A 13,814-nucleotide genomic window follows, 5' to 3' on the forward strand; every position below is an offset into this window, starting at 1 on the left:
TGACAGAGAGGGACAGGACAGGGAGGCCCAGAAAGAAGGAGTGGGAGAGAGAGCAAACAAACAGGAAGCACGTCTGGGAACACCACCAGCTGCAAGATTCCCTTCAAGTCACACACCATCCTGACTTGGAACTAAAGCGCCGTTATTTCACTGTCACTGAGTCAGAATCCAGGTACTCGCTTGCTAACAGCACTGTGGATTTACCTAACCCACATGGACTGCAGTGGTTCAAGAAGGAGGCTCACCACCAGCTTCTCAAGGGCGATTAGGGATGGGCAATAAATGCTGGCCAAGCCAGTAACGCATCCATCCAACAAATGAATAAAGAAAATAAAAAAAATTGTCACTGAGTCACTTCAGGAGATATTAGACTAGACGACCAAAAACAAGAGGTTGCTTTGAGGGAACATCTTCAAAGAGGAAAGAGAGTTAGTGAGATGGAGAGGTTTAGGAAATGAATTCCAGAGTTAGGGCCTTGGCAGCTTGAAGGCCCGGCCAACAATGGTGGAACGATTCAAATTGGGGATGCTCAAGAGGCCAGACTGACAGGAGCGCAGATATTGGAGGATTGTGGAGCTGGAGGACATTGCAGAGATAGGGAGGGATCATTTGTGGAAGACAGTTCCAAACTTCTACCACCCTTTGTGTGCAGAAGTGCTAATAAATTTCACCCTTGAAAGGGCTTTAGGCTAATGTTCGATTGTTCGACTGCGCCCTCGTCCGAGTCTCCCCTAACCAGTGAGAATAGTTCCTCTCTATCTACCCCATCCGATTCCAGTATTATCTTGTAAACTTTGATCAATTCACCCCTTACCCTTCTAAATTCCATAGGCACAGAGTAACGCTCCGTCTAAACTGTCCCTTCAAACGCTGCCTAGCGGGTACAGCCTGGATTTATCTACAGAGTAAATCTCTGTCTTCTCTGGCCTATCAATCTCTCCCAGCACATGTACAGTTTTGGGTTAGATACAGAGTAAAGCTTTCTCTTTATATGCCTCTATTTCTCCTGCTCCATCCAGATGGAGAGAGTAACAGTGAGAAAGACAGGGACAGCTATAACGAGAGAATAATAGAGAGAGGGAAGGTTCCAAAGGGGAGAGAGTACCAGAAAGAGGAAAAGATTGGTATGCAGTGTGTCAATCAGTGTTCCTGCAAAGCTGTGTGCAGCAGCCTGGAAGGTACCACGCAGGTCCTGTTCTGCGATAAATAATACACGTCTGCAAAGTTTCTTAAAAATTTAAAGGGACTGTGCATGAAAAAATAACTGGCCATGCACAGCAACCAAATTTTCCTGTAATATTGGAGCCAGCTGTGGCTCAGTGGGTAATAATACTGCCTCTGAGTTATAGGTTCGTGGGTTCAGGTCAGAAAACAAAATCTAGGCTGATGCCACCCAACAGAAAATCAGAACAGACCAGCGAGACTTGAAAAAGGAAACTTGTGTTAAATTTGTGAGCCTCGCATTTTGGAATGTTTCAGTGTTTGAGTAAATTTTTATATTTGCTGATGATCCCAAACTTGGAGGAGATGCAAAGAGTGAGGATGATACCAATCGATTGCAACAGGACATAGATAGGCGAGCAGAATGGGCAGACAAGTGGCAGATGGAATTTAATGCAGAGAAATGTGAGGTGCTGTATTTTGACAGAAGTGATTGTGAGAGGTGATATAGACTTAATGGCACAGTTCTGGAGAGAGTGCAGGGACGGAAGGGCCTGAGAGTACATGTACATACATCTTTCAAGATGGCACGACATGTTGAGAGAATGTTCAGCAAAGCTTCAGAAATAGAGGTGTTGGGTCCAAAAGCAGGGAAGCTATGCTGAACATGAGGCCACAACTAGAATATTGCATCCAGTTCTTGTCACCACACTTTAGAAAGGATGTGAGGGTCCTTCGGGGCATCAGAGGAGATGGTAGTTCCAGGGATATAAGGTTTTAGCAAAGTAGATTGGAAACAGCTACTTGAATGTAAATGAGTATCAGAGCAGTGAGAGTTAGTGAGGATTGAGAACAAATATGTTCAAACAAAGACAAACAGGGTGGGACTCCCAAATTTAGAACCCCTTTGATGTCAAGGAGAAAACAGGGGAGGATAAGGCACAAAAGGGAAGCGTATGTCAGATACCGAGAGCTCAATACCACAGTCAGCGGAGAGGAGTGAAGAAAGTGCAGGGGTGAAATTAAAAAGGTAATTTAGGAAAGCAAAGAGATGGCAAGAAAGGTATTAGCAAGTAAAATTAAGGAAAACGCAAAGAGCAAGTGGATAACTAAGGATAGATTGTTACAGACCAGATAGGGAAAGTGTGTTTGGAGGTGGGAGATGTGGGCATGTTTCTTAATGAATATTTTAAGCCTTTATTCATAAAAGAGTGGGAACGATGCAGACATTGTAGTTAAAGAGGAGTTGTGTGAAATATTGAATGGGATAAACAGAATGAGAGGGGAAATATTAGGTGTTTGGCATCTTTGAAATTGGATAAATGGTCAGGCCTGGATGCATTGGCATAAATTCAGAGAAGGTTCACTGGGCTGATTCCTGGGATGGAGGGTTTGTCTTATGAGGAATGGTTGAACAGGTTTTGACTATACTCATTGGAGTTTAGAAGAATGAGAAGTGATCTTATTGAAACATGCAAGATTCTGAGGAGACTTTACAGGGTGGATGCTGCGAGGATGTCCCCCCTTGTGGCAGAGTCGAGAACTATGGGGTAGAGTTTAAAAATAAAGGGTCTCCCATTTATGACAAAGATGAGGAGGAATTTATTTCTCTCAGTGGGTGGTTTGACTTCGGAATTCTCTTCCCCAGAGAACAGTGGAGCTTGGGCCATTGAATATATTCAAGGCTGAGTGAGACCGATATATAATCGACAAGGGAGTCAAGAGTTATGTGGCGGGGGGTGGGGGGCAGAGATGAAAGTGGAGTTAAGGCCACAATCAGATCAGTCATGATCGTATTGAATGGCAGAACAGGCTCGAGGGGCTGAATGGCATACTCATTCTCCTATTTCTTATGATCTTGTGTATAAAATGGAGAGTGTTCTCTCCACTTTTTAAACCACTTTTATAGCAGATGGTCAGCCCATATGTAATACAAATAGGGACGAGGTCTAGTGCAGACCTAACTAATGCATTGATAACTGTGTAAACGTTATTGAAAATGCAGAATTCTAAATATGCATTCACTGGAACTTTTTTAGGCCAGTACGTAGCAAGGCCAACAAGAGATGGGTCAGTTTTACACTTATTTTTTATGAATAATGAAGGGCCGTGGGAAGGCGATTTAGAAAAGTTGGACTGGAAAAAGCTAATTGAAGGTAAATCAGTGTCAGAGCAGAGAGAGTGAATCATTTCATCTTGGGGGATTTATTATTCCAGATTTAGCTTTTTTTTTTATTTTCAGTGAAGTTTAAATTCACAAGAGCCCAATATGGGATTTGAGCTCGGGCTTTTTCAGTCATTAGCACAGGCTTTCAGATTACAAACTGCAAAAGACATTCACCTTCCTCCTGTTGTAGTCTGACTGTATCAGCTTTTGCATATTGCCCCCAATCCTATTCTTCCATGTGTCTAAAGACTGTGATTTCATTCAGACAATGGTAAACCACTTCAGACTCTCAGGACATCGGGTTAAAGAACTTCAGGGACACAATCCACAATCTAATTCACACCCGAATCAAGCAACCAAAATCTTCAACTCCATTCAAACATCCCAATATCCTGTCCCTGCACAGATAACTGACAGTTCCACAAAGCAGGAATGTCTGAATGAGAAACCACATTTACCTGACACAATCCAAGCTCCAAATTGAATCATTAAGATATAGAAATTACCACAGAAATGTGACTTGTGCCTTGTAACTGTGAGACTGAAACATTTCAGGGTACTAATCAACCAAGAAGGATTCCGAGAAAAGCCAGAATCGGTATTGAAAGAGAGTGAGTGAAATGGGGAGAGTGAAAGAGAGAGAGACAGAGAGAGAGACTGTTAGTTCCTGTATGTGTAAGGTCTCTCTATTCCTGCACCCATTTTAACATTGTACCATTTAGTGTATTTGCCTCTCCCAGTCTTCCCTCCAAAATCCATCACTTCACATTTCTCAGCACTAAAGTTAACCTGCCATGTGTCCGTCCAATTCACCAGACTGCAAATAACTTCCTGAAATCTGCTACTATTCTATTCCCTCTTTACGACATTTTCAACGTTTTCTGTCATCTGCAAACTTTGAAGTTCTGCTCTGTAAACCGAAGTCACATCATTCATAAACATCAAAAAGAGCAGTGGCCCCAATGTAAACCTCTGGGTGACACCACCCTACACCCTCCACCCAGTCTGAAACAACCGTTCACCACTACTCTCTGTGTTCTGTCACTTCCCCAATGTCGTAACCCCTCTGTCACTGTCCCTTTAATCACAGGAGCAAAAATATTGCGAAATAGTCAGGAAAGAGGGGGCCGATGCAGGCGTTGTGGTTAAGGGTCAATGAGGAGTGTGAAATATTGGATGGTATAAACAGAGTAGAATGATACCTGGACTCCAAGGATTAAGCTAACAGGGATAATCACAAACCAGAGGAAACAGCTTTTAAATGTGATCTAGGACAGTCCGCTGTGAACTCACCGAATCTCAGAATGATCCAGCACAGCAAGAGGCCAGTCACCCATCGTGCCCGTGTGGGCTCGATGAAGTTCTTCCTGGTGTCCTGGCCAATATTTATCACGCAACCAAAATCACTAAAATAAGGCTCTGCTCATTATCTTATTGCTATTTGTGGAATCTTGCTGTGCACAATTGGATGTACTGCATTACATCTCTACACAGCCTGAGAAACAACCGTTCACAACTATTCTCTGCTTTCTGTGTCTTGGTAAGTATTAGACACAGAGTAAAGCTCCCTCTGCATTGCCCCCATCAAACACTCACCAGACAGGTATAGTGCAGGGTTAGATACAGAGTAAAGCTCCCTCTGCACTGTCCCATAAAATACTCACGGGACAGGTACAGCACGGGGGTTAGATACTGAGTAAAGATCACTCTACACTGTCTCCATCAAACACTCCCAGGGCATTTGCAGCAGAGGTTGGATGCAAAGTAACGTTCCATCCATCAATGCCAGCCTCACTCTTCCTCTTTCTCTTTCTCCTCATCTCTCACTACCTGCGCTCTTTCTCCCTCTTCTCATCCGCAGAGCAAGACGGAGAGATTGAGATAGTGTACAGAGGGAGATAGATTTAGAGAGAGAAAAGGGGTAGACTTGAAAAGTGAGTAACAGAGAGAAGAAATTGGGTTTCAGAGAGTGGAAGAGGGGATGAGAGAGATAAAGGTGGAGAGAGATTACTAAGGGAGAGATTACCAGAGATTACCTCTCTCTCCGTGCCTATCATTCTTTTCCTATTCGTTACCCTCTCCATCTATGTTCTCCGTCTACCGCGATGTTTCACACTCCATGTCGCTCTCTCGAATGTCTTGTATACTGCAGTGAATGATTACATCAAATTGTTATGTTTTACATTTGCTATTTCAATCTAACCGATCGATCTCCCTGTTTGGGAACAGAGGGACCTTGGAGTAAATGTCCACTGATTCCTGAGGTATTAGGACAGGTAGATTTTGTCTTCTAACTTTGTCTTTTCTGCAATTTCTGTGACTTTTTGTCTTTTCACTACTTCTCTGACTTTGTCTTTTCTCTATTTCTCTGTCTCTTTCTAACTTTTCTCTCTTTCTTTTTCTCTTTTTCTTTGTCTCTTTCTATTTGTTCTCTCTTTTTCTCTCTCTTTCTTTGCTTCTTTCTATCTTGTCTCATTCTCTTTGCCTCTTTCTTTCTTTTCTCTCTTTATTTGTCTCTTTCTGTCTTCTCTCTTTCTCTCCTTTCTCGCTCTCTATCTCTATTTCCGACTTTTTCTTTTTCTCGTTCTTTTCCTAACTCTATCACGCCCTGCATTGGATCCCCCCCTCAAATTTCCCCCCCGCAATTTATTCCTCCTCACGCAATTCCCCCCCCCCGCAATTTCCCCCTGCAATTTATGCACTCACGCAATTTATACCACCCAGCAATTTATAACCCCCAGCAAATGATATTCCCCCCGCAATTTATATTTCCCCCTCAATTTGACCCCCCCGCAATTTATACCCACCGCAATTTATACCCCCTGCAATTTATACCCCCGCAATTTATACCCCCACAAAATATCCCCCACGCAAATTTCCTCACCCCACAAAATTTTCCCCCCACGCATATTTCCTCACATCACAAAATTTCCCCCCCGCAAATTTTTACCCCTTCAAAATTATCCCCGTGCAAACTTTTTACCCCACAAAATGTCCCCCACCCCCGCAAAGTTTTACCCTGCAAACTTGCCCCCTTGCAAATTTTTTATCCCACTACATTTCGCTGCCCTGGAATTTTTCCCCCTCAAAATTTTCCTGGCAAATTTCCCCCACGCAATATTTGCCCCTTGCAAATTTCCCAATGCAAATATTTTTCTCCACCGCCAAATTCCATCACCACCGCAAATTTTCTGCCTTGCAATTTTTATCCACCACATAAACGTTTTTCCCTGCAATATTTTTCCCTCCTGGGAACCATCCCCCCCCTTGTACAGACACCCCCCTCAACCAAATAATCCTTGTCCACAGACCGCTATATTATATCATCTGTTAACTGACCCCAAAATAATACCTTCACGATGAATAAACTCCCATTTAATTATCCCCTCTCAGGTGTTACAATTCAACCCATATAAATACCCCACTGTTAAAAGACAACCCATCTAAATACTCCCTCCGAGGAACAGACTCACATCGAAATACCCCCTGGGAACAGACTCCCTTCTGAATACCCCCCAGGGAACAGAGTCCCAACTAAATCACCCCCAGGAACTGGCTCCCATCTCAATAGCCCCCTGGGAACAGGCTCCCATCTAAATACCCCCCAGGGAACAGAATCCCATCTAAAAAAAACCCAGGAACAGGCTTCCATCTAAATACCACCCTGGGAACAGGCTCCCATCTAAATACCTCCCGGGAACAGACTCCCAGCTAAATAAACCCTGTTAAAAGACCCCCATCTAAATACCCCCCCTGAATAGACTCCCATCCAAATACCCCCCATGGAACAGTCTCACATCTGAATACCTCACCCCCCCCCCCCACGGTAACAGATTCCCACCTAAATATTCCCCCCCAGGAACAGCCTCGCATATAAATACCACCCTCCACCCCCGGGGACAGAATCCCATCTGACTACCTCCACCCCCGCCCCCCACGGTAACAGAGTTCCATCTAAATATTCCTCCCCCCCAGGAACAGACTCCCATCTAATTACCCCCTGGGAGCAGACTCCCATCTAAATTCGCCCCCCCCCCCCGGGAACAGGCTCCCATCTAATTACCCCCGGGAACAGGCTCCCATCAGAATACCACTGGGAGCAGACTGCCATGTAATTACCCACCGCCCGCCCTCCCCGCGAATATGCTCCCAACTAAATACACACCGGGAACAGGCTCCCATGTAATACCAGACCCCCCACCCCCCAACCCGCCCGGTAATAGACTCCCATCTAAATACAACCCCCAGGTACAGCCTGCCATCTAAATACCCCCTGGGAGCAGATTCTGATGTAATTACCCCGCCCCCCCGGAACAACTCCCATCTAAATACCGACCCCGGGGACAGACTCCCATCTAAATACCCCGGGAACAGACTCCCAGCTAATTACACCCTGTTAAAAGGCCCCCACCTAAATACCCACCGTGAACATAGTCCCATTTAAATACCCCCCAGGAACAGAATCCCATCTAAATACCCCCTGGGAACAGACTCATATCTAAATATCCCCCCGGTCCGGGAACAGGCTCCTATATAATTGCTCACTCGGGAACAGGCTCTCACCTAAATACCCCATCGTGAACAGAATCCCATCTAAATATCCCCCCTCCTGTTAAAAGACAACCCATCTAAATGCTCCCCACCCCCCCAGGAACAGACTCCCATCTAAATTCCCTCTGGGAGCAGACTCCCATCTAAATACCTCGCCCATGGAACAGGCTCCCATCTAAATACCCTTTGTTAATAGACCCCCATCTAAATTTCCACAGTGAACTGACTCCCATCAAATACCCCAGGAACAGACAGCAATCGAAATACCCCCCGCCCTCGGGCACACAGTCCCATCTAAATTCCCACCGGGAACAGGTTCCCATCTAAATACCCCCAGTTAAAATACCCCCCATTTAAATAACCCCTGTTAAAAGACCCCCATCTAAATACCTTCCGTGAACAGACACCCATCTAATTACACCCTGGGGAAGAGGCTCCCATATAAATATGCCGTGGGAGCGAACTCCCATCTAATTACCCCCTGGGAGCAGTCTCCCTTCTAAATACCCCCCCCCCCCCAGGAACAGACTCCCGTCTATATACCACCCCCCAATAACACACAACCCATATAATTACTCCCCGCCACCCCACCCCACCCCCAGTAGAGACTCTCATCTAAATACACCCTGGGTGCATATTCCCATCTAAATACCCCCCGGGAAAAAAAACTCCCAGCTAAATAACCCCTGTTAAATGACCCGCATCCAAAAAACTCCACTCCCCCAGGAATAGGCGCCCACCTAATTACGCCCTATTGAAATACCCCCATCTAAATACCCCCAGTGAACAGACTCCCATCCAAATATCCCCCTGATAAAAGACCCCCATCTAAATACCCACCTGAGAACAGACTCCCATCCAAATATCCCCCTGATAAAAGACCCCCATCTAAATACCCACCTGAGAACAGACTCTCGTCTAAATACCCACTTGTTAAAAGATCCCAATCTAAATACACCCCGGGAACATGTTCCCAGCTAAATACTCCACTGTTAAAAGACCCCTGATCTAAATACTCCCTTGGAACAGGCCCCCATCTAAATACTCCGCTGGGAACAAACACCCAGCTAAATACCCCCTGTAAAAAAAAAACATCCAAATAACGCACACCCCCTAGGAACAGGCTCCCATCTAAATTCCCCCTGTGAAAATACCCCCATCTAAATACCCCCAGTGAACGGACTCCCATCTAAATTCCCCCCGGGAGCAGACTCCCATCTAAATCCCCCCAATTAAAAGACCCCCATCCAAATATCCCCCGGGAACAGGGTCCCATCTAAATACACACCCCACCCCCGGGAACAGACCCCCATCTGATACCCCCTGCTAACTGATCCCAATCTAATTTTCCCCTTGACCTCCCACTATACAAACTCCCCCTTTCTAAATACCCTCCCTGTCCTGTAAACGCCTCCCCTCTACTAATTTCCACCCTGCATCATCTCCCCCTGAACAGGCATCCCCCGCCAGCCTCCCTGTGTAACTCCCGTCCCAGTCAACACTCCACCCTCCGCCACCCGTGTATTACCAACCTCCATCACTTTCCTGTGTTTGGCTCCGTCTTCCGACAGTCTTTAATTCACTTTAATTCCTGGTCTGGATCAGCCACTGGAATTCCAGCAACGGGCTCCCAGGGCCCTGGCACATTTAACTCGTGTCGAGCCAACAGCAGGGCCGGGCAAAGAGCAATGACCCTGTACCCCACCCCACAGAGGCTAACAGCATTCTCAGCATTTAATGCACAGTAAGATCCCAGCACAGACACATCCGTCTCTGTGGAAAGGCGTTTCACCTCTTCTCCCCATCAGCTTCAGGGAAACAAACAGAGGGAGACATACACACACAGACACACACTGACTGGCACAGGGACGGGAGGAGGTCATTCAGCTCTTTGATCCAGTCCCATCCGTGTTAGATCATGGCTGAGCTGTCCCTTCCCCCATTAAGCCACAACGAGACAGGCAGAGACAGTCGAGGAGCAGCCACACAGAAAAGCAAAGAAACACTGGCTGGACTTGGACTTATTGCCAATGGTGCAAACAAGGGTGGAGGGCAGGAGGGTGGTTGTGAATCGGCTGCCCGTTCAGAATCTCTCCCCTGTTTTGACATCAATGGGAGCAAAACTGGGGAGAGATGGAAAGCAGGATCCCGGTTCACAATCACCCTGTACAACACCAAGGCAGCGAGTTCAAATCCACCCCCAGACAGAGGGATCGAGACACAGAAAACAAATCCCGGGATTAGGACAGAACAGAGAGAGAGAGAAATACATGGAATGGGAGATGGTGAATAACATGCAGGGAGTCCGAAACCAGTGAGAGAGAAACTGACAACAGAGCTCGGAAATACCGAGAAGGGCAGAGACAGAGGCAGAGAGAGGGAGATAAATGGAGACAGACACAGAGAGATGTAGATATGGGGAAAGATTCCAGACAAAGAGAAAGATGCAGCGACAGAAAGACGTGGAGGGGCAGTGATACAAAGTAAGATGTGTTTACAGAATAGAGAGGGGTGTCCCGGGAAAGGGGACAGGGGAAATGCAGAGATAACCTTGAAGGAAAGGAAGAGCAGAGATGGAAAGATTCAGGGATTTGGACGAGAATGAGAGAAGAAATGGATGTAGTGTTTGGAGGAGGTTATAGAGATAGGGACGGCTTTAGGGGGCTGGAGGATCTTACAGAAATTGGTAGGATTGTAGGGGCTTCAGGAAGTTGCAGAGATATGAAGAGTGTATGGGTTGGAGGAGTTTTCAGAGAGATAGACAGTTGTCGGATCGTGAGGGAATTCCAGAGCTCAGGGCCTCAGCAACTTACACAGATAGGGAGTATTTCAGGGTTGGAGGAGATTACAGACATAGGGAGCGCTGTGGAAGTGGACAAGAATACAGAGATAGGGAGGGTTATAGTAGTGGAGGAGATTACAGACATCGGGAGGGTTGCAGGAGCGAAGGAGTTTACAGAGATAGGAAGGGCTGTAGCGCAGGTTTTGATTAAAGATTTCTCAGATATGAAAGGAATTAATAAGAATTGTGTGGACATTAGCCTTTTTCCTGCTGTTGTTAGATTCAAGGGCAGACCTTTACATTCGAAGGCAGGCCATTGATGATGGAAGATAGGAAACAGTGCATCACATTGAGAATATTGCTTGTGTGGAACTCTCTCCCATGAAAATAAAAATCAGGAAATGCTGGAGCTTAATGAATAACTTTAAACCTGCTGTGGATAGATTTTTTTTCTCGCCAAGTGGATTGAGGAATATGAACTCTGAGGTTGGTTATGGAGTACAGATTCAGATCTGCTATGATGTCACTAAATGGCAGTTCAAACTTGAGGGCTCAATGGCCTCCAGCTAATTCTATGTATACCAGTAGTAAGAGCACTAAACTGAGCAGATTAGCTCCCGTTGTTATGTGCAAGGAATGATGAACAATCATTTATTTTGGATGTACTTGCAGCCTCACTGTAGATTTTTCTGCTACCTACGATTATCAAATTAATGCCAACATCCTCTCCTCCTCATTTCCCCTCATTCTCTTCTCAGCAACATTTTTTCCGCAAGAAGTCAGTTCCTAGTGCCACAAGACTCACACTGGATTGTGTGTGTGTGGGGGGGGGGGGGGTGGGGGTGGGGGGGGTTTGAGTGGGGGGGAGGGTGGTTGCGTGCATGTGTATTTATGTGTGTGTGTATATATGTATGTGAGTGTTTGTGTGTGTGAATGTGAGTGTGCTTTGACTTTATACTTTAATGGGCTGTGGGCGTGGCTAGCTAGGCCAGCATTTATTGCCCGTGTCTAATTTTTCGTGAGAATGACATGGTGACTTTTAATTAGTATGTGTGTGTGTGTGTGTGTGTGTGTGTTTGAGATGGTGTTTCGGAATGTGACTGCACGTTTGTACTTGTGCGTATGTCACATTGAGCGGGGTTTGAGGTAAATGTGTTAACCCATGTGACTTCTAAAAATATTATTAGTTTAAAAACTTGCAGTTTTCTTTCATTCATTGGGAATGGTCAGTATTTTAATCAGGCCCATTTGAAGTTCATTTGGTTTTTTTTTTTGTCTTTGCCTCTTACAAAGATGGCGGCCGCTGACGGACAACAAAACAGGCCACGGCCGTTATTGTTGGCAAAGAGAATCCGGGAAGAGACAGGAATGAGCCTAAATTATCCGGTTTCTCCAACAGCGCCAGGAGGAATTTGTGGCTTTCTAGCTACAGCAAGCAGATTGTTTTATTTGTTTAAAATAGTTATGAAAGAAAATATGTTACGTTTCTTTCTGGCAATTCCTTGGATTCCCTCATCCAAGTGGCCCAGTCTTCACATGAGAAAAAAAAGACAGAGTTTGGTGGCAGGCTATTCACCATGGAAGGCTGTACAACTGAGCCAGATCCTGGAACTCACTCAATACGAGCAACTGTGGGACCTCCATTGCCAGTGGGAACAGCAGCTAGTTCAAGACAGAAGGACGGGCATCACCTTCTCAAGGGACAATTAAGGATCAGCAATTAATGCCGGTGTTGCTAATGGGAAGCACATGCTGTGAGTCAATCTATACAGAAAATATTTTGGAAACAGATTTATTCTTTCAAAGAGTGGCGAATGACACTGCAGTACTTATGATCTGTGAGTAAGTAAGTGTGGTTTATGAATGGGTTAATCTAATAGTGCCACTGAATGTGAGTGGGCAGGTGAATAATGTTCATATTCTCCATTGTCTCAGCTCATCTACGGTGGAAACCATCAGCCATGCCTTTGTTGTCCAAAACTTGATAAATCAAATACTCTGCTTTCTGGCCTCCCTATTTCCACTCTCCATAAAGTTCAGTGCATCCAATTCCCTGCTGTCTCATCTTTTTTTTAAGAGATGCAGCACTGAAACAGGCCCTTCGGCCCACGGAGGCTGTGCCGACCATTAACCACCCATTTATACTGATCCTGCACTAATCCCATATTCCTACCACATCCGCACTTGTCCTTATATTTCCCTACCACCTACCTATACCAGGGGAAATTTATAATGGCCAATTTCCCTACCAACCTGCAAGTCTTTTGGCTTGTGGGAGGAAACCGGAGCACCCGGAGAAAACCCACGCAGAAACAGGGAGAATTTGCAAACTCCACACAGACAGTACCCCGAATTGAACCCGGGTCGCTGGAGCTGTGAGGCTGCGGTGCTAACCACTGCGCCACTGTGCCGCCCCATCTCTTAACTCGGATTCGGTCCCGTTCACCCATCTCCCTTGTGTTGGCTGACTGACATTCGACCCTGGTCCAACAACATGATTTTTTTTTAAAGAAATATTCATCCTTGTGTTCAGATCCTTCCATGACCTCATCCCCATCTCTGTAACCTCCTCAGGCTCTACACCCCTCCCTATGTCTGTATCCGACACAAGCCCCAGCAATACTCCCCAACTGTATCACCTCCTGCAGCCGCTATTACAGTCGCTATTGCTGAAACCTCCTCCAGCCCTACAACCCGCCCTATCCCTGTATCCTCCTCCAGCCCTGCAACTCACCCTATCTTCGCAACCACCTCAAGCCAGTACAACCCTCCTTAACTCGATCAAATCCTCCAAACCTCCAACCCGCCCAATCTCTTTAACTTTCTCAAGCCCCTACAACCCTCCCTATTCCTTTAATATTTACAAACCCTACAACCGTCCCTATCTCTGTTCCCTACTCGAGCCCTTCACCCCGCCTATCTATGAAAACTCCTCCAGCCTCTGTCACTCTCTGAGATTCTGAACTCCTTTAATTGTGGCAACTTGAGTATTTCCCAATGACGCTCCCAACAACACTACCGTCTGACTCAGGAATAGATGGAGAGTCAGAGAAAGAGGGCGAGAGAGATAGAGAGAAGAGACCAGGTTGGGGGGAATGCAAAGGAGAAGGAATCAATAAAGTGTCTACAAAATATGAACAAGTAATATTAATA

Source organism: Heterodontus francisci, unplaced genomic scaffold, assembly GCF_036365525.1.
Source record: "Heterodontus francisci isolate sHetFra1 unplaced genomic scaffold, sHetFra1.hap1 HAP1_SCAFFOLD_124, whole genome shotgun sequence".
In the NCBI taxonomy this organism is placed as follows: Eukaryota; Metazoa; Chordata; class Chondrichthyes; order Heterodontiformes; family Heterodontidae; genus Heterodontus; species Heterodontus francisci.